Source organism: Lithobates pipiens, unplaced genomic scaffold (assembly GCF_037356315.1).
Source record: "Lithobates pipiens isolate NorthernLeopardFrog02 unplaced genomic scaffold, aLitPip1_a1.2 Scaffold_22, whole genome shotgun sequence".
Classification (NCBI taxonomy): domain Eukaryota; kingdom Metazoa; phylum Chordata; class Amphibia; order Anura; family Ranidae; genus Lithobates; species Lithobates pipiens.
The window spans coordinates 79644485-79666509 of record NW_027507784.1 but is presented as its reverse complement, the minus strand read 5'-3'; the positions used below and the strand labels follow the sequence as shown (position 1 = coordinate 79666509).

At 41.9% G+C, this 22025-nt stretch overlaps 1 long non-coding RNA gene across 1 annotated transcript in view; it reads left to right on the top strand.

Moving 5' to 3' along the window:
* The window catches only part of LOC143923849 (uncharacterized), a 128801-nt gene that overhangs the window by 60643 nt on the left and 46133 nt on the right, over positions 1–22025 (top strand). The window contains exon 4 of the long non-coding RNA XR_013261784.1: positions 17516–17691. This is a non-coding gene — a long non-coding RNA (uncharacterized LOC143923849). The remainder of the gene's footprint in view (positions 1–17515; positions 17692–22025) is intronic.

The window sequence follows — 22025 nt, the reverse complement described above, 5'->3', positions numbered from 1 at the left end:
GAGAATAGGAGAGGTCCAAGAACAGAACCTTGGGGGACCTCGATGGAGAAAGGAAGAGGTGAGGAGGAAGTAGAATTGTAAGTGACACTGAAGGTGCAGTGGGATAGGTATGATGAGAGCCAGCGAAGAGTCACAGAGACCAAAGGAGTAACGTTTTAAGAGGAGGAGTGGGTTTTCAACCATATCAAAGGCAGCCAAAAAAGTTCCAGAAGTAGGAGTACAGAATAGTGTCCATTGGGTTTTGCTATTAGTGAGTCGTTTGTGAGTTTTAAGAGAGCAGTTTCTGTGGAATGTTGAGGGGGAAATCCAGACTGAAGGGGATCAAGATGGTTATTGTTAATGAGATGGTAACTCAGTTGGTTGTAGATGAGATGAGGCGTAGGTTGTTAAGATTGGTGAGGTCCAAGGAAGGTATTTTATGTATGGAGTGACTAGTGCATGTTTTAGAGAGTTGGGGAAGATGCCAGAAGAGAGGGAGAGATTGAAGATGTGGATTAGAGATTGTAGGATAGAGTCAGAGGGTGACTGTAGTATTTGAGAGGGAACTGGGTTCAGGGGACAGGTGGTTAGGTGGGCGTTAGAAATCACGACTTTGGACTTTTAACCTATTTTTCCAGAAAGCTGGGCTGACTGTTATTCCCAAGCGTCCTCAGATCACACCAAATTGGGTTGGTTATTGTTACCACCCTGTAATTTGGGTCCCTGGTGGAGACTACAAGAAGCCGTGCTAACATACATTGTGCAGATACGATCCAACTATTGTCTTCATCAGGAAGTGGATCCAGAGCAATAATGTGTAACCAATGCTGGGGCGAGTGCATGTAGACAATAGTCCTCGGAATTTTTCTGGGAACGTTGGCAACCAGGCTATGACCTAATTAAGTTGAGAATTAAAAAGGTGTCTTCCCCTGCCCACTCTGTATACACGAGTCTGTTGAAAATCAAGATAGTGATCAACTTGCCCTCTAGGCCCAATAGGAAAAAAAACCTTTCTTTGCTGCCATATCAGAGTTCTATCAGGGGCTGTGAAAGGAGAAAGCAACGCAGACAGAAGTCAACAGACTCTCCGTCCCTCGTAATGAGAATACAGCCCTAAATTCAGTGCTGGGGGAAGCAGCTGAAAGGATGACAACAGAGTGAAGATTGTCATGAAATGGTGCCGCTTCTGCCAAATTGCTGTGTAAATTACACACAGATGACACTGCTCAGAGCTGACACATAACTATTTTTTCGCCTGCACAAAGCCCTCCATAGAGACGGGAAGACACTGGATCGATCTATTAGCAGTGTTTTATCAGCACCATGAAAATATCTCTTTGTAGAAGAAAAAACATTTCAAATCCTATACATTAGCGGCATTAAGTGACCACTACTGGACCGGAATACAAAATGACCACATCAAAGTTTGCTGTAGACGCCAGCCCCGGACATCTGAGGCATAGCTATCTCAATTTTCACGCTCATAAGCCAGCTATGAAAACGGTATTGATTTTCAGACTGACACAATTGCTTTGGTATTGAATTACGGTCAAATATTTACTGGAATTTACACTTTATGGAAATTGGCAATTTTCCAGTCCTTTACAACACATCTTAAGGCAAAAATAATAATTTAAATTTTTCAGCTTAGTTTTCTTATTTTAGGCTAGGTTCACACATATGCGACTCTGCGGGCTATGTTTTGCATGGGCACAGCAGCTCATTCATTTGAGTGGGCTGCCGTGCCTCCCAAAAAGGCAAAAAACAGTCCCTGCAGCATTTGAGAATTCGCAGCCCGCATGGGAATCGCAAATGCAATGCAGTTCCCAGTGCAGTTGCGATTTCAAGTGTGTGCGGCATGCTATTGGGATTAATGGCACCCACTCGCTTCCTTTGCATTTTTCTGTGCTGGTGGTTGCGGCTGCGGGAACAGGTGCGGACGCGGTGCCAATAATCCCAATTCTCCTAATAATCCTGCCCAAATGTTTCCCCCTTTTATTATCCTGTTGTGTTAGTTAACACTCTTCCTGCCCTAGGGTGACAACGTTCACTCACCAACCTGTATCTGTGGAGATAGTGTTCTCACCCTAGGAGAGTACTACAGAACACTTCACCCCTTCTCTTCTCCATAACATAGAGGGAGGTGTGCTGTAGCTGACAGAGCTGTGAACAATATAACATGTAACAGCACAGACTAGAAACACATGAAGTTACCTGTTTACAAGATTTCTGGCGGGATCAACATGTATTTTCACACTTATCAAACTTATAAAACAAAAGACTTTCAATGGTTTGTTTAAAAGACCAAAAGGGACCAAATAAGAGAATTTCATTGCTGCTGTATCCATCCATTTAAGGCTTCATTCACATTATTTTGTGTGCCTGCGTCCACGCCGAGCTGTGCGCAGGGAGCCTTTGGAAGGGGATGCAGCAGTTGCATGGACGCAGCTGCATATCAAAACTTCACAGGCGTGCAGAAGTGGGTGCTAATCAGTAGACAAAAGAGGTCCCTGCCTTTGATACCTCAGCCTTGGGTGGGCCAGCACAACCATAGCTAAGCTCATGAAGGTTAATTGGATAGTCATTGCCTTTTATACCTATGTTCTGAGTTCAAATCCAGCCAAGGGCACTCTCTGCTTGGTGTTTTGTGTGTTTTCCCCGTGTCTGTGTGCATTTACCTTGGGTGCCCTTTTCTTCTCATAAACCAACAAGATTTTGGCAGGTAAATTGGCTACCTCCAAAATTGGCCAGGAACATGGTGGCTATTTGGATAGCCTAAACCAGGGGTCTCCAAACTTTCTAAACAAAGGGCCAGTTTGCGTTTACTGTCCTTTTAGATGTTGAGGGGGCCGGACTGTGGCCAGTGAGAGTAGAAAATTCCCCAGCGTCAACAAGAATAAACAATGCCCCATCATTGGTATCAGTGGAAAGAATAATGCCCCATTTTTGTTAGTGAGAGTAATTATGCCCTATCATTGGTGCCATTTGGAGTAATAGTGCCCCATCATTCGTAACAATAGGAGAGATAGTGCCCCATTATTGGTAACAGTAGGAGAGATGGTGCCCTGCCATTGATATCAGTTGGAGGAATAGTGCCACATTGTTGATGTCAGTGGGAGGAACAGTGCCCCAAGGGCCAGATAAAGGCAAGCAAATAGCCACATTTGGCCCATGGGACACAGTTTGGAGACCACTGGCCTAAGCTTTTGTTCCAGGATTTTATTACTACAAAGCATGCTATCTGCATGGAGTCTGTGTGTTCTGCATGTGTTTGGATTAACTTCAAGTGCCCCTGTTTCCTCTCACAATCACAAAATATCTTGGTAGCTAAATTGGCTACCTCCCAAATTAGTCAGGGACATGGTGGCTAATTGGAGTAGCCTTACAACTCTATTTGCATAGAATTTGTGTGTTCTGCTTGAATCTGTGTGGGTTTCCTTCGGGTCCTGTTTCTTCTTACAGTCCACGCATTTTTTGAGTACTTCGTCCAAAATGGTCAAGGGACATGGCTAATTGGGTAGCCTTAACCTTACAGCTTTTGATCCAGGGTTGATTATTAACAAGGATGCTATCTGCACAGGGTTTGTGTGTTTTGCCGGTGTCCATGTGGGTTTCCTTCAGGTTCCCCTGTTTCTTGTCGCACCCCAAAAATATCTTACTAGCTAATCTTCTTCCAAAATTGGCAAGGGACCTGGTGACTAATACAGCCTTGGCCTTGCAACTCTTGATTTCCACAAAAGATGCGAACTGCATTGAGTAAGTACGTGTTTCTTTTGCCTATGTAGGTTTGCTTCACGCCTTTTTCTTCTCACAATCCATAAATCCATATCATTAATAGGTAAATTGGCTACCTCCAAAATTGTCCAAGGACATGGTGGCTAATTGAATAACCTTACAACTCTTGGTCCAGGGTTTGATTACTGCAAAAGATGCTAACTACATAGAGTTTTTGTGTTCTGCCTGTATCTATATATATTTTTTGCACTTATCAAACAGATATATCAAAACACTTTCAATTGTATATTTAACAGGCAAAAAGGGGTTGATTCTAGCTTCAGCTTGTTCAGTTAAGCTTTGACAATAAAACCTGCAAGCTGATTGGTTTCTGTGCACAGCTGCACCAGATTTTGCACTCTCCAGTTTTAGTAACTCAAACCCAAATCCAAATAAGAGAAATCCATTGTTAGGGTTTACATACCCTTGAGGTGGCCCAATGTTGCCTTTACGTATGATAAGAACATTAGACTATGAGCTACTTAGGATAACGAGCTGAAGTAAATGATTCTCTGTGTAATATACTGTACTTACACCATATATACTATATTACCAAAAGTATTGGGACACCTGCCTTTACACGCACATGAACTTTAATGGCATCCCAGTCTTAGTCTGTAGGGTTCAGTATTGAGTTGTCCCACCCTTTGCAGCTATAACAGCTTCAACTCTTCTGGGAAGGCTGTCCACAAGGTTTAGGAGTGTGTCTATGGGAATGTTTGACCATTCTTCCAGAAGTGCATTTGTGAGGTCAGGCACTGGTGTTGGACGAGAAGGCCTGACTCGCAGTCTACGCTCTAATTCATCCCATAAGGTGTTCTGTCGGGTTGAGGTCAGAACTCTGTGCAGGCCAGTCAAGTTCCTCCACCGCAAATTTACTCACCCATGTCTTTATGGATCTTGCTTTGTGCACTGGTATGCAGTCATGTTGGAACAGGAAGGGGCCATCCCCAAAGTGTTCCCACAAAGTTGGGAGCATGAAATTGTCCAATATGTCTTGGTATGCTGACGCCTTAAGAGTTCCCCTCATTGGAACTAGGGGGGGCAAGCCCAACCCCTGAAAAACCATAATCCCCCCTCTACCAAATTATTTGGACCAGTGCACAAAGCAAATTGAGTGGCCTGAACAGAGTCCTGACCTCAACCCAATAGAACACCTTTGGGGTGAATTAAACCAGGGACTGTGAGCCAGGCCTTCTCGTCAGTGCCTGACCTCACAAATGCGCTTCTGGAAGAATGGTCAAACATTCCCATAGACACACTCCTAAACCTTGTGGACAGCCTTCCCAGAAGAGTTGAAGCTGTTATAGCTGCAAAGGGTGGGCCAACTCAATATTGAACCCTACAGACTAAGACTGGGATGCCATTAGAGTTCATGTATGTGAAAAGGCAGGTGTCCCAATACGTTTGGTAATATTGTATATTTGCCATAAATAAATAAATTCTCTTGAGAAATATAATAACGCTCCAGGTTTGTGTCCCATTCTACTTGTGTCCCTATCACTGTATGGTGATACCTGTCTTTCGGGCACTCCCTGTGTCCCTGCCCCAAGCCATCTCTGCCTCTACTCCTCCGTCTGACATTCCAGCTTTCTCCATATAGCCGTCCCCGGATGGTAGACAGTTCCCCAGTCAGTTTAGGGACAGAAATGGTATCAATGAAAAGAAGAGAAGGGTCTGCTGTATGGGGAGGATTGCAGGAAAGTCCAGGGAATAAAGCTCTAGCATTTAAGAGATTCATGTTTGTTTTACTGACCTATACCAGGAGTTGTGTAACATTTTTTTTTGGGTGTACCAGAGTGCAGGGTAAGGTGCAGTCACTCTCAAGAACTGGACAAAACATATCAATAAGGATGAGCTCCGGCGTGTTCGCACAGCTCACGCGCAGAGCCCGCCAGGTATTCGGCGCAGCGCTGCGCTAATTACTGGCAATGAGACATTGTCCGATCTCTGCAGCTGCACATCAGGACAATGTTTCACTGCATGTGATTAGTGCAGCGCTTTGCCGACTTCCTGGCGGGCTTTGCACATGAGCTGTGCGAACACGCCTGAGCTCATCCCTACATATCAATGGGCTTCTTTAGCATATTTGCCATGGGTGCTATACAAGGTTATCACGTGCAAGTTTAAAAAAACAACCCAACATGGGTCCTTAGCCTATCGTAACCTCTGATCAGAGTGACTGGAGCTTACACAGAGCTTCCTCTTTTCACTTGTGCTGGTAAATAGAATATTAGGGAGTGAAGAAGGTAAGTATCAGCAACTAAGGAGAGAGGGTGGTTCTGCAAAATAAAAAATTGACATATGATGACACGATACAAACAATTCTTGCACAACGTTTTTGGAAGTCAAGAATATGGACTTTGTCAATCCCTCCACTGGCTTCCGCTCACCCAACGAATTGAATTCAAAACAAGTACTTACAAAGCCATCCGCAACTCTGCCCCCAGCTACAGCACTGACCTAGTCTCAAAATACCAACCTAATCGCTCTCTTTGTTTTTCTCAAGACCTCCTGCTCTCTAGCTCACTCATCAACTCCTCCCATGCTCGCCCCTAGGACTTTTCCAGAGCCTCTCCAATCCTATGGAACTCCCTACCCCAAACTGTCCAATTTATCTCTTTCTCTATTAGCTTTTAGACGATCCCTGAAAACTCTCCTCTTCAGAGAAGCCTACCCCACCCACACCTAACAACTGGAAGTCAGCAGAGCTTCTGCTCATTTACTAAGCTATGGAGCAACTGCTCTTGTAGAGGGCAACTGCAAAGTGCACAATCTATTTGCCTTTAGTAAATCGGCCCCATAGTTTGCCTTTGGGGACACATGCCTGTATCTGCACAGCTGCCAAATTGAGACCAGCGGCAGTGTCCAGGTGGTGCTGCATCCCGATACACATGAATAGAACTGTCTGCAAGTGGATGTACAAAACACAATAAAAGACAGTCGGGGGTGATTTATTAAAACTGGATCGTGCAAAATCGAGTGCAGCTCTCCATAGAAACCAATCAGCTTCCAGGTTTTATTGTCAAAGCTCAATTGAACAAGGTGGATTTAGAAGCTGATTGGCTACTATGCACAGCTGCACCAGATTCTGAGTACTTCAGTTTTAGTAAATCCTCCTCAGTGAGTGTATTTGCATTGGTGTACGCATAGGGACACCCATGTACAGTGAATCCGGAAAGTATTCACAGCGCTTCACTTTTTCCACATTTTGTTATGTTACAGCCTTATTCCAAAATTGATTAAATTTGTTATTTTCCTTATAATTCTACAGCCAATAGCCCATATTGACAACCTGAAATAAGTTTGTTTGAAATCTTTGCAAATTTATTACAAATAAAAAAGGAAAAAAATCCCATGTACATACTGTAAGTATTCACAGCCTTTTCTCAATACTTTGTTGAAGAACCTTTAGCACCAATTACAGCCTCAAGTCTTTTTGAGTATGATGATACAAGCTTGGCACACCTATTTTTCGGCAGTTCCTACCATTGATCTTTGCAGAACCTCTCAAGCTCCATCAGGTTGGATGTGGAGCGCCGCTGCACAGATATTTTCAGATCTCTCCAGATATTTAATCGAGTTCAAGCCTGGGCTCTGGCTGGACCACTCAAGGACTTTCAACGAGTTGTCCCATAGCCACCCCTTTGTTTTCTTGGCTGTGTGCTTAGGGTCGTTGTCATGTTGGAAGATGAACTTTTGTCCCAGTCTAAGGTCCAGAGTGCTCTGGAAGGTTTCCATCAAGGATATGTCTGTACATTGCCACATTCATCTTTCTCTCAATGCTGACTAGTCTCCTAGTTCCTGCCACTAAAAAACATCCGCACAGCATGATGCTGCCACCACCATGCTTCACTGTAGGGATGGTATTGGCCAGGTGATGAGTGGTGCTTGGTTTCCTCCAGACATGACGCTTGCCAATCAGGCCAAAGAGTTCAATCTTTATTTCATCAGACCAGAGAATTTTGTTTCTCCTTATCTGAGAGTCTTTCAGGTACCTTTGGCAAATTCCAGTCGTTTTCCGTCTGGCCACAAATTCCAGTGCCTTTTCCATCTGGCCACTCTACCCCATACAGGCCTGATTGGTGGAGTGCTGCAGAGATGGTTGCTCTTCTGGAAGGTTCTCCTCTCCTCTCTCCACAGAGAAATGCTGAAGCTCTGTCAGAGTGACCATCGGGTTCTTGGTCACCTCCTTGACTAAGACCCTTTACCCCCGATCGCACAGTATGGCCAGGCAGCCTGCTCTGGGAAGAGTCCTGGTGGTTCCATGATGATGGAGGTTGCATGATGATGGAGGCCACTGAGCCCATTGGGACCCTCAATGCTGTAGACATTTTTCTGTACCCTTCCCCAGATCTGTGCCTCGATACAATCCTGTCTCGAAGGTCTACAGACAATTCCTTGGACTTCATGGCTTGGTTTGTGCTCTGACATGCACTGGTACCTGTGGGACCTTATATAGACAGGTGTGTGCTTTTCCAAATCATGTCCAATCAACTGCCCAGTCCACAGGTAGACTCCAATCAAGTTGTAGAAACATCTCAAGGATGATCAGTGGAAACCGAATGCACCTGAGCTTAATTTTGAGTGTCATGGCAAAGGCTGTGAATACTTATGTTCATGACATTTTTTTTTCGTTTTTTATTTTTAATAATTTGTAAATATTTCAAACAAATTTCTTTCACGTTGTCCTTATGGGGTATTCTTTGTAGAATTTCGAGGAAAATAATGAATTTACCGTATATACTCGAGTATAGGCCGACCCGAATATAAGCCGAGGCCCCCAATTTACCCCCAAAAAACTGGAAAACTTATTGACTCGTGTATAAGCCGAGGGTGAGACATGGCTGTCCATCCCTGTGTGTCCGTCCATCCCTGTGTGTGTGTCCGTCCATCCATCCCTGTGTGTGTGTCCATCCATCCATCCACCCATCCATCCCTGTGTGTGTGTCCGTCCATCCATCCCTGTGTGTGTATCCATCCATCCATCCATCCCTGTGTGTGTGTGTGTGTGTGTGTGTGTATTCATCCATCCATCCATCCCTGTGTGTGTGTGTGTGTGTGTGTGTGTGTGTGTGTGTGTGTGTGTGTGTGTATCCATCCATCCATCCATCCATCCCTGTGTGTGTGTGTGTGTGTGTATCCATCCATCCATCCATCCATCCCTGTGTGTGTGTGTGTGTGTGTGTGTGTGTGTGTGTGTGTGTGTGTGTGTGTCCGTGCAGCCTTGTGTGTGTGTCCAGCCTACCTGTGTCCCAAGCCTCCGTCCCGAGCCGCCGTCGTCCCGAGCCTCCTCTGTCCCGTGCCTCCTCTGTCCCGTGCCTCCTCTGTCCCGTGCCTCCTCTGTCCCGTGCCTCCTCCGTTCCGTGCCTCCTCCGTCCCGTGTCGTGCCGATGGATCGCCGCTCTTCTCGGCGGCCATTCTACAATTCAAAAGCCGCGCCTCCGTCCTCCGCCTGTGATAGGCGGAACACTCAATTTCCCAGCAGCCTGTGTTCCGCCTATCACGGACATCCTCTCATACTCGTCCGTAGTATGAGAATGAACGGATGTCCGTGATAGGCGGAACACTGACTGCTGGGAAATTCAGTGTTCCGCCTATCACAGGCGGAGGCGGAGAAGGAGGCGCGGCTTTTGAATTTTAATGTCCGCCGTCTGTCTGCTCGATACGCTGATCGAGCAGTCAGACAGCGGTGACTCGAGTATAAGCCGAGGGGGCACTTTCAGCCTCAAAAAAGAGGCTGAAAATCTCCGCTAATACTCGAGTATATACGGTAATCCATTTTGGAATAAGGCTGTACATAACAAAATGCGGGAATGGTGAAGCGCTGTGAATACTTTCCAGAAGGCCTAATAAATAGGGGAGATTTATTCACAATTTGTTTGTTTTTTTCCAATTTTAGTAGTCCTGCCACTTTATATAGAAAGACATGATTTCTCCTGGTGACATCACACAAATACAGGTGACTAAAATCACAATGACACAAACTGTGACTCATCCGCCGCTCTTACAAAACCTAATTTCCATTTTGTGTGATTTAATTTCTGCAATATTACGTCAGTTTTATTTCAGAGTGTGACAAACGTAGTGCATAACTAAGCACCTTTAGGGAATATCTCATCTTTCACGCATGACCTCATCCGTATAAATAGATTTATTCATTAAGAGACGAGCCAATCTGTTTAATACACTCACTGTGATTACAATCCTGGTCACATCTGAGGGGCCCCTGCATTAAGTGGAGATCCTAGGGCCCCTGGAGAATTGGGAATGGACTTGCTTCAGTAATGACCTAATAGGATCTTTTCTGAACAGGCTGTCAAATTCTATTTGGCAATATGGGTAAGAAGGCTTTCAAGGATTTTGCCAAAAAACCCACAATTCTTCCTTCTTACACCTCAAAAAGTAAACTTATTGCGTTGGACCAGGTTTGTTCAGCTGGTTTAAACTAGAAGTCCAGGCCTGAACTGTCTAAGCTTAAAACTGTTCCCACCCACGGTCACATTGTCTGCCCCCAGCGGCCGACTTCAGGGGAGAGGAGAGACAGCCGACAACAGTTACCCCAAAGTCAGCCTATGGGTGATGTCACTGCCCAGACTTCCCATCCATTGTCAGCGCTCCGTCCTCTCCCCTGAAGCTGGCTGCTGGGGAGGTCATGTGACTGGATGGAAGCGTCCTAAGAATAGGTAAGTATAAGCATCTTTCTTCTACAGAAGAAAAGCTGAATTTTAGGTGTGTGTGTGTGTATATATATATATATATATATATATATATATATATATATATATGTATATGTATGTATATGTATATATATATATATATATATATATATATATATATATTTGTATTTTTTTTTTTAATTCTGAGAAACCCCTGTTTATGCCCTGGGGAACCCCTAATAAATGATTACATCTCTACCTCACAACACATTTGGGTGGTCAGTAAATCGTAGATATAATACAATATAAAATAATTTAATATATAAAAGAATTTAAAAAATTAACATATCTAGCAAATTTAATACCCAGAGCAGTTTGCTCTATAACAAAGTAGTAACAATCATGAAATGGAACAAAATAATTACTGATATGCCCACAAAAGCAATATCAGACATCCCAACCTGTAAAAGCTAATTTCAGGGAGGTGACGCTTTGTGCCGACTCCCCCCCCCATGAAATGCAGCCCTACCAGTGCCAAATAAATGCAGTCTATCAGTGTCCATTTGTGCCACCTCATCAGTGCCTACCAGCGCAGTCCATCAATGTTCATCAGTGCAGCCTATCAGTGACAGTCAGTGTCCATTTGTGCCACCTCATCAGTGCCCACCAGTGCAGCCCATCAATATTTATCAGTGCCACCTCATCAGTGCCTAACAGTGCAGCCCATCAGTGTCCATCAGTGTCTACCAGTGCAGTCTATCAGTGTTCATCAGTCCATCCTATCAGTGACCAGTAGTGTCAATTTGTGCAACCTCATCAGTGCCCACCAGTGTAGCCCATCAGTGTTCATTAGCGCCACCTCATTAGTGCAAACCAGTGCAGCCCATCAGTTTCCATCAGTGCCACCACATTAGTGCCCACCAGTGCAGCCCATCAGTGCCCACCAGTGCAGTCTATTAGTGTCCATCAGTTCATCTTATCAGTGTCCTTCCGTGCCACCTCACCAATGCAGCCTATCAGTGTCCTTCAGTGCCCACCAGTGCAGCCCATCAGTGTCCATCAGTGTAGCCTATCAGGGGTCAGTAGAGGGTGCATGTGCTGACCCCTGCTGTGATTTAGAAAAAACAATTTAGAGTTACAGAGGGGGTTCGGTGCTAGAATTATTGCTCTCTCGCAGCCGTTTGTGGCGATACCTCATATGTGTGGTGCAAACACCTATGTAAGCGTTCATTACTGCGTGCCAGCATGTGGAGACGGAGGCGCATTAAAAATGTATTTAATTTAATTTTATTTTATTACATTTGTTTAATTGTAACACTGTTCCTTAAAAAAAACACTTTTATTGCTATTGTAAGGAATATAAACAGAGTTGCACCGATACCACTTTTTTAAGACCGAGTACAAGTGCTGATACTGTTTTTCAAGTACTCGCTGATACCAATTACTGATACTTTTTTTTAATGTCATGTGACAGTGGCACTAATATGCAGCACTGATAATGTATGTATTTTTTTACAATTTTATTTCTTACAATTTATTTATTTTTTGTTATTTTTTTCTTACAATTCTTTCTTTTTTTTTGGGGGGGGGGGGGTAGACGGTGTGGTTTTTATTTAATGTTTAATTATTTTTACAATTTAACCTTTTAAATATTTATTTATTATAATTCTTTATTTGGTGAGATATCAGGGGTCTTTTGTGATGGTTGCTTTATTGAAATCTATACAGGGAGATCTGTGTTTGTAACTCCCCCCACCGCCACACCGACCACCCCTGACTACCCAGGAATTGGGTCAAGTATTGGAGTACAAGTACTCGGTTAAATGCTAGGTATCGCCACTGATACCGATACTAATATTGGTATCGGTGCAACCCTAAATGTAATCCCTTGCAATAACAATATAGCATGACAGGTCCTCGTTATAGAGAGCTCTCCATAATAATCGATGCATGACCACCTTTATACTGGCTGGGGGGGGGCTTCAGAAGACGAAGATCATAAAAGGTACATGCAGGGTTTTGTGAATTAGTTCAACTTTTTATTAAAAAGATGAACTAACCCTTTAGTGACAAGACAGAGATCTATTGCTCCCTGTCATTGGGAGCAGCGATCGCTGTTATGCCAGTGGTACCCCATCCCCCCCCCACAGTTAGAATCACTCCCTAGGACACACTTAACCCCCTGATCACCCTCTAGTGTTTAACCCCTTCCCTGCCAGTGTCCTTTATACAGTAATCAGTGCATTTTTATAGCACTGATCGCTATATAAATGACAATGGTCCCAAATTAGTGTCTGATGTGTCGGCTATAATGTCACAGTCATGATAATAATCGCAGATTGCCGCCATTACTAATTAAAAAAAATTAATAATAAAAATGGCATAAATCTATCCTCTATTTTGTAGAAACTATACGTTTTGCACAAACCAAATCAATATACACTTATTGCGATTTTTTTTTTTTACCAAAAATATTTAGAAGAATACATATCGGCCTAAACTGAGGTAAAAATTATTATTAATTATTATTATTTATTATTATTTTTATATATTTTTTGGGGATATTTATTATAGCAAAAAGTGAAAAATATTGCTTTTTTTTCTACATTGTCGCATTTTTTTGTTCATAGCACAAAAAATAAAAAACGTAGATGTGATCAAATAGCGCCAAAAGAAAGCTCTATTTGTGGGGAAAAAAGGACACCAATTTTTTTTTGGGTGCAACGTCGCACGGCTGCGCAACCGTCAGTTAAAGCGACGCAGTGCCGAATCGCAAAAAGTGCTCTGGTCAGGAAGGGAGTAAATTCTTCCGGGGCTAAAGCAGTTAAGAGGGGAGTTTGGGGAATCATTAAAGGACCAATTTACTAAAAGTGAACTTGTCTTTTAAGATATGACTCATGCAAAATCTACATCTTCGTTATTATGCATTTTCTATGCGAACTGAACAGATGTCTAAATTCCAATTAACATGTGTGATAATGACTAAATAGCTGCAGCAAACTCCCTAAAGCATTTGGATACGTCAGTCTACATATGCCCACCTCCCCTAGGTCAGGTCTTTAAAACAGGCCGCACCTCACTTAGAACTAAATCTGCTGCACAGAGGTCATATAGCACGACCCCGGCTCCACCAGTGCATGTGAGCTGCCTTTTGCCAGCATAGCAAACATGTCTAACCCTGATCCTTACTACAAAGGCGGGATGAGATGAACCTACACAACAGATGGTACAAGACTTTACTCAACACTTTACTAAAGTTTTGTTATAATTATGCACTTAACAACGTTCGAGCATTTTAACTCTTGCATTCTAATATTTTTTTTATTTTTTTATTATTTACTTAAAATTTTAATTTTAAGCTTGGTAATAAAACAGGTTTTAATATCAATTTAGAATAAACATCACACAAATATAAGAACAGAATTTATAGGCCTTGCCTTGTTGTAAGTTTTTGGAATGAAGAGCCAATGCCTAAAATAACATGGCACTCTGATAAGGACACTTGAATATTTACGACTTGCCAATACCCTTAATAATGCTTTACCACAAATGTTTTGAGCACACAGTGCCTTGAAAAAGTATTCACACCCCTTGAAATTTTCCACATTTTGTCATGTTACAACCAAAAATGTAAATGTATTTTATTGGGATTTTATGTGATAAACCAACACAAAGTGGCACATAATTGTGAATTGGAAGGAAAATGATAAATGGTTTTCCAAATTTCTTACAAATAAATATGTGAAAAGTGTGGCGTGCATTTGTATTCAGCCCCCCGGAGACAATACTTGCACATCTAGAGAGGGACATTTTTGCCCATTCTTCTTTACAAAATATCTCAAGCTCTGTCAGATTGGATGGAGAGCGTCTGTGAACAGCAATTTTCAAGTCTTGCAAGTCTTGCCACAGATTCTCAATTGGATTTAGGTCTGGACTTTGACTGGGCCATTCTAACACGTGGATATGCTTTGATCTAAACCATTTCATTGTAGCTCTGGCTGTATGTTTAGGGTTGTTGTCTTGCTGGAAGGTGAATCTTCGCCCCAGTCTCAAGTCTTTTACAGACTCTTAACAGGTTTTCTTCTATTTTTATTATTTTTATTTTTTATTTATTATTTATTTTTTCTTTCATTTATATTTATTTTTATGTTTTATTTATATTTTTCACATTCTGTTAATCTTTTACCTCATTGATTAAGCATGCCCCATTAGATCACCTCATGAGCTAAATAGAGGACACTAATTGGCACATATATCTATATATGTAGGTATAAGACATAGTGCGATACCTGTATTGAGCATCAATGTTTTTACTTATTGGTTTTTATATATGTTAAGCAATTATATATTTATAAGCTAAGGAATTTTTATATATAACGGATTATGGTTTTATTTGCTATTCTATTTTGCATGCTAGGCATGGTCCTGTTAATTTGGTTTTACTATGATCTCTGTGTACACATATACATTTGTGAGATTGTATTAATTGTATGCCATTTAGTTACACATCGGGTCCAGTGATTGCGTTTTATGGCAACTGCAGAGTGACGAGAAATCCAGATCACAATAGGTTAGTCTGGGCGGGTTTTGACCCTTGTCACTCACAGTGAACATCTGCTTTCATTGGATCCCGTCGTGTATATTTACTATCTTCTGGTGTGGTGTGTTACTCCCTCGAGACGAAGTCGGAAATGACGAAACGCGTCAGGGCGTAACACACACCGGAAGTTTCGTGTGCGTTCCAGTACTCGTTCGTGAACCAACCAAGGTACCAGGAAGTAAGCCGAACGCACAGAGCGGTCGTTCGCGGTAACCGAAGGGGCTCACCACGAGTAACTCAGGCACAGTAGACTTATCCTATGCGATTTGATTGAATACATTCGGTACGCTGATTTTGTATGGGGGGTTTTAATAAAGGTTTTAAAACAGTATCACACTATGTCAGTATGATTTTATCTCCTTTATGAGTACTGGACCATCCTATTATGGAGATATCAAGCGACCAATGAATTTAAAGTTTTGAAGGCTCCCATTTCTTTGATTTCCCACGACTAAACAACTCAGTGGTTTGGTTTATTGGAGGCTCATACATCCTTGATTTTCTGGTGAGTGCATCCCCTTGGGGGGTTTGTATTTGGAGAGCACATAAGGTGGAAAAAAGCGCCGGGCGGAAAGTGGTTTTGATCCTTTTTTCTTCTCTTCACTCATTGGACTCTATCACCAGTCTTTCAAGAGCACATATGAACTAATATCTGAATAAGATTTTGTATATTGAGCGCTGCTATATATATATATTTAAATTGTGGACTTTTTTGAAGTTTTATCTATTTTTTTATGTATATATTTTATATGAGGTTTTCTTCTAAGATTGCCCTGTATTGGGCTCCATCCATCTTCCCATCAACTCTGATCAGCTTCCCTGTCCCTGCTGAAGAAAAGCATCCCCACAACATGATGCTGCCACCACCATGTTTCACGGTGGGGATGGTGTGTTCAGAGTGATGTGCAGTGTTAGTTTTCCACCACAAATAGCGTTTTGCTTTTAGGCCAAAAAGTTAAATTTTGGTCTCATTCTTGTTTTCTGTGTCCCCCACATGGCTTCTCGCAAACTGCAAACGGGACTTCTTATGGCTTTCTTTCAACAATGGTTTTCTTCTTGCCACTCTTCCATAAAGGCCAGATTTGTGGAAAGCACGACTAATAGTTGTCCTGTGGACAGATTCTCCCACCTGAGCTGTGGATCTCTGCAGCTCCTCCGGAGTTACCATGGACCTCTTGGCTGCTTCTCTGATTAATGCTCTACTTGCCCAGCCTATCAGTTTAGGTGGACGGCCATGTCTTGGTAGGTTTGCAGTTGTGCCATACTCTTTCTATTTTCGAATGCTGGATTGAACAGTGCTCCGTGATGTGTTCAAAGCTTGGGATATTCTTTTATAACCTAACCCTATCCCTGACCTGTGTGGTGTGTTCCTTGGCCTTCATGATGCTGTTTGTTTACTAAGGTTTTCTAATGAACCTCGGAGGGCTTCACAGAACAGCTGTATTCATACTGAGATTAAATTACACACAGGTGGACTCTATTTACTAATTAGGTGACTTCTGAAGGTTATTGGTTCCAATAGATTTTAGTTAGGAGTATCAGAGTAAGGAGGGCTGAATACAAATGTAGGCCACACTTTTCACATATATATTTGTATAAAAACATTTGGAAAACCATTTATCATTTTCCTTCCACTTCACAATTATGTGCCACTTTGTGTTGGTCTATCACATAAAATCCCAATAAAATACATTTACGTTTTTGTGGAATGTGGAAAATTTAAAGGGGTATGAATACTTTTTCAAGGCACTGTATGTTTTTCTGGATTTTAGAGACTGGAGTTCTAGCATATCGGTATACATCAAAGAACTTGTAATTTTTAGCCTTGCCATGTTGCAAATTGGCGTAACGAAGAGCCATTGCCTAAAATAACATTGCAGTAATTAAGACCTTTGGATATGTTGTGTCACAATTTGGTTTGGGTATATTTTTAGGGTTATAGCTGTAGAGATTGGAACTTTAGCATATGGGTATATGTCAAATAACTTATTTTGGTCCTTGCCTGTGGCAAACTGAGCAGTGCCCATTATTGCCACCTATCAGTGCCCATCACTGCCACCTATCAGTGCCCCTCACTGCCACCTATTGGTGCCCATTAGTGCTGCCTCATCAGTGTACATCAATGAAGGCGAAAAATTACCTGTTTTAAAATTTTATAAGAAAATAGTAAAAAAAAAAAAACATATTTTTTTTTTTAAATTTGGTCTTTTTACATTTTTTTAACAAAAAATAAACACTGCAGAGGTGATCAAATACTACCAAAAGAAAGCTCTATTTGTGGGAAAAAATGATAAAAAATTAATTCAAATTTGGCTGTTAGTGAACATAACACAAATTTATCCGAAGTTAAGAATTATCTGAAATAACGAATGCCACATCTAAACGAATGGAACGTAACAAATTAATAATAATAAATAATAATAACAATAATATTAAAAAAAAAGTTTTATTATTATTAATTAGTTACCTTCCATTCATACATTCTTACGTTCCATTCTTACAGTGCCAGACCTCAGAGCCCATGCCGTAAACGGCGGCTCCTGTGTGCATGAAGGGCAGTGACATCATCGCAGCTCCACGGCCACTCGTGTAGCCAGAGGCTGCGAACCCAGAGGGAAGACCGGGGAAGATGTCAGCCATCTCAGCGGTGACATTGTGGAGCTGGAGGGCTTCATTCAAGTAAGTCTATCATAATGGGCTAGTATTTATTTTTTTAACTACCGCTTTAAGAACAGTTGTGGGATGGGAATACTGCCAAGATAAGTCACAAGTCTGTCTTTAATTCAGAATATGCATAAGCATCTCCATTTTCTATTTTGTGCTGGTCTGTACAGTTGAGTAGATGATTTGTACATAAACCAGACTATTGGCTGGTACACACCATGAGTTTTTTTTATCTACTCAGCGGGTTGAATGAAAAAAAACTGTCAGTTCTGGTCAGAGCTGCTGTACTAACTATGCAAAGTTAGTACAGTGATTTTCCCTGCTGAACCGTTGTGTTATGACAGAGGGACGCCCCCCCCCCCCCCCCGCCAGAACGCTTCAGTTAGCGCTCTCTGCCATTGGCTGAGAGTGCTGATTGGGAGTTGGTGGGTTGCTGGTTTTACATCGCAGAGGCAGTCCATCCATTAGGGGCATCCATTCGCCACCCCCCATCCTCGCCACCCCCCTATATGAAGTGGATAGATTCATGCATAGCATGAATCTATCCACGGCCGCCCCCATATTGTCTGGCCCCCTTATGAATTAGAGCGGCCAGGTTTTTTTTTTTAAGAACCTGATTAAAGCCATAGGCTCTAATAGGCTTCATAATAGGGTGGACTTGGGGCGCAGAGCCTTGCGTCTGGAGCCCACCCAGGTGTGTTGCAACAGCGACTGAAAATTCGCTGTTACAACATCGATCCTCCTTCCGGACAATCTGAAAGCAGGTATGAAACCTGTTTCCCGATTGGCCAAAACGTCTGACGATTCTATTGGACGCCTAGCACCAGGAGGAGGAGAGAGGAGACACTGCAGAAGCTGCTCCAGGAGAGGACACCGGTCAGGGGAGCAGCTTTCCCCAAGCCCACCACGCTCTCACCGCCTGCATCCAAGGTAAGGATAGAAGGTGGTGGTGGAAAGAGGGCTGTGTTAGTGCCACGGGGGAAGGGGGTAGTATGGCTCCTACGGTGGCCCGGGGGGGGGGGGCTTATTTGCTGCCCGCCCAAAAAAACAGCTGCCACTGGTACTTCGCCTTGGAGGGGAGAAACCGGAAGAGAGGAAGAAAACCTTGGTAAGCAAGGTGAAAAAAAAAAAATATATATATATATATATATATATATATATGGGACTTTGAATGAAGCACACATCAGTAAGAGAATAAGTCAAGTGACTATAATATTTATTTTGTATAGTCCATGATATGTTATACAAACATTTTGGGCATCAACCTCTAAAATGCTCTTGGCATACAGCCTCAACAAAATAAATCATGGACTAATATTACATAGTAAATTACAATCCAAAACACATTCACATAAAACACAAAGAACAATAAATGCATGTATATTTGTTTCCTGCTGTGGTTGAACCCAAAATGGGCAGGATAACCATGGTAAATAAATAATAAATTAAAAAATCGATTAAAAATGCCTAAATAATAAATTATGAATCGGAGAGGATCATATGAATCTTGATATTCCATGATTGAGATAAAAGATAATGACTAAAGGCTCTACACGTTTCGCGGTATTCCAACCGCTCATCAGGAGCATACATCATGGAATAATTCTACAAATTATAGAAAAAAAATATATAAAATATGATTTAAATTATTAGATAAAAATTGACAAAGTAATTTGATTGTTATAATTAATTTGAAGGCTGGGCGTCCAACTCACGTCTGCATCAGCGGGCCAGTAAAACAGCATCAGGGTTCACAAAAAGAGCCGCAGTGCATAGCCACCAGGCACCGAGGCAGCCTGCGGGAAAGGTAACCACCACCATAGGCACTTCCAGGGTGGGTAGATGCAATGCCTATGAAATAGATGCAAATATCTATGTGAGGATTGGAATCTATGTGAAACAGACCACATATGGATCTGTGTATGTGTTGTGTAAAAAAATGTGTGTATTGGAAATTGATATGGTGAATTGACAAAGGGGCAAAAAAAAAAAAAAAACTGTCTGTAATGTCTGCATTGGGCAAATATATATATATATATATATATATATATATATATATATATATATATATATATAAAAGGAAAAGTTTTTGGGACTTTAAATGAGGCTAGCACTAAAGGAATGCCTGCCTCCATCCCTATCAATAGTATGTAGAAGGAAAGAGCAGAATTGGGACTTTGAATGAAGCACACATCAGTAAGAGAATAAGTCAAGTGACTATAATATTTATTTTGTATAGTCCATGATATGTTATACAAACATTTTGGGCATCAACCTCTAAAATGCTCTGGGCATACAGCCTCCTACACACTATTGATAGGGATGGAGGCAGGCATTCCTTTAGTGCTAGCCTCATTTAAAGTCCCGAAAACTTTTCCTTTTTTATTATATAGGCCTGTAGACGGAGCAGCTGACTCCGAGCGCGTAGCCTCTATGTTCTCTCCAGATTCCTCTCCCTTGTTGCTTCCCCTGGTTCCGCTTCCCGTGACGTCATCGTCTGTGTTCCACCTGCGTTCCATGCCGGACCTGGCCGACTTCCTGGTGGCCGCAGGAAAAGACTGTACATCTCGCATCCCATGATTGCCTTCCCGTGGAATAGGATGGACCAGTGACCGGACTGCACCTTGTGCCCAAAGCATAGATAAGCCTGATTTTATTCACCTTCCTATAAGTGCATTATTTGTTGTGTCATTAAAATCCTACTTAATTTATTGCACTTAGGTAGCGCTTCCTTCTTGTTTCTTGTTTTCCTATTACAGAGCTGGCTTCTCTTTAAGGATAGCAGCCGCCCACCACCATTGCTTTACGGCCAGTTGCGAAGCTAATGATGAGAAGCTTAAAAAGTGTGTGGAACTCCGCTTTAATGCCTTCACCTACCAACACGCCATAATCCAGATAAAGCCTGCCCAACACAATTGGCAATTACAAAATTGAGAATTTTTGAAAAATTTCCAACCTGCTTCTGATACTGATACGGTTTTTCTGATTTTTTTATTTTTTATTTTTTGCTTTTGTTCCTTAGAACATTTAGAATGGCTCATGCTGCTGTTTTAGCAATTTAAGAGGAGATTAAGTTCAGCAAAACATAATAAAAAGAAGAAAAAAAAATCCCCATGACGGTAATATGTTTCTTTAAAAGGAAAAAAGAATATGACCCTAAGGCCACCTCTCACAGCATTAATACGGCTGCCAACATCAGGGAGATTACCTAAAGTGCTGCTGATTGAATTAGGATTCTTTTTTCAGTATTGTGAACTTCCAAAGAATCTTCTTAGAATTCTCAGTACAGATGTACGCTCTAAACAATGCACAGCTTTTAACTCAGTTTAATCCTTTGTGATAAAAATAAAACACTCAAGACAAGCAAAGAACCACTGGCACAAGCTTCGGGCCAAACATTTATTCTTATATTTATTTATTTTAGTTTCGGAAAAATGCAACGCACGTGAACACATTTTAATGCCAGCAGATTGGGAAGGTGTCAGTATTTGGGATTGGATGGGGGGGGGGGGGGGGGGAGATACGTTTTATGTAGAGAGAGAGGTCAACCGATATAGTTAATATATATATATATATATATATATATATATATATATATACACACTCATTGCCCACTTTATTAGGTACACCTGTTCAGTTGCTTTATAACACAAATTGCTAATCAGCCAATCACATGGCAGCAACTCAATGCATCTAGACGCGGTGAATGCTACTTGCTGAAGTTCAAACTGAGCATCAGAATGAGGAAGAATGGGAATTTAAGCATACCTCCACTGTCCCTAATTTCGAGGGACTGTCCCTGATTTGGAACAATGTCCCTCTGTCCCTCATTCCTCCTCATTTGTCCCTCATTTTAGTCTGATCTATATAGTTGTATATAAAATGCACTTTTTATCTATCAAAAAGTGTTTCCTAGTGCTAATCCTTTCATCTGATTTCTAAATTGCTGCATTTGTCAATTCCAAAAGCCAATATAAAGGAATATTAGTGGTAAAAAAAAAGCACTTGTGGGTTTAACCAATCTTGTTTTTTTTTTTTTGTACAATTCTCCTTTAAGGGGGCGTGGCAAGGGGTGTGTCCTATGCCTGCATACTTTTGCTGATAGGTGTCCCTCATTCCCATCTCAAAAAGTTGGGAGATATGATTTAAGTGACTTTGAACGTGGCATGGTTGTTGGTGCCAGATGGGCTGGTCTACTAGGATTTTCACGCACAACCATCTCTAGGGTTTACAGTATCAGAGCCAAATACACACAGGTTAGATATGCTGCAAGAGTGGGAGCAATAATTCTAGCACTAGACCTCCTCTGTAACTCTAAACATGTAACCTTTAAAAACGTTTAAAGCGTC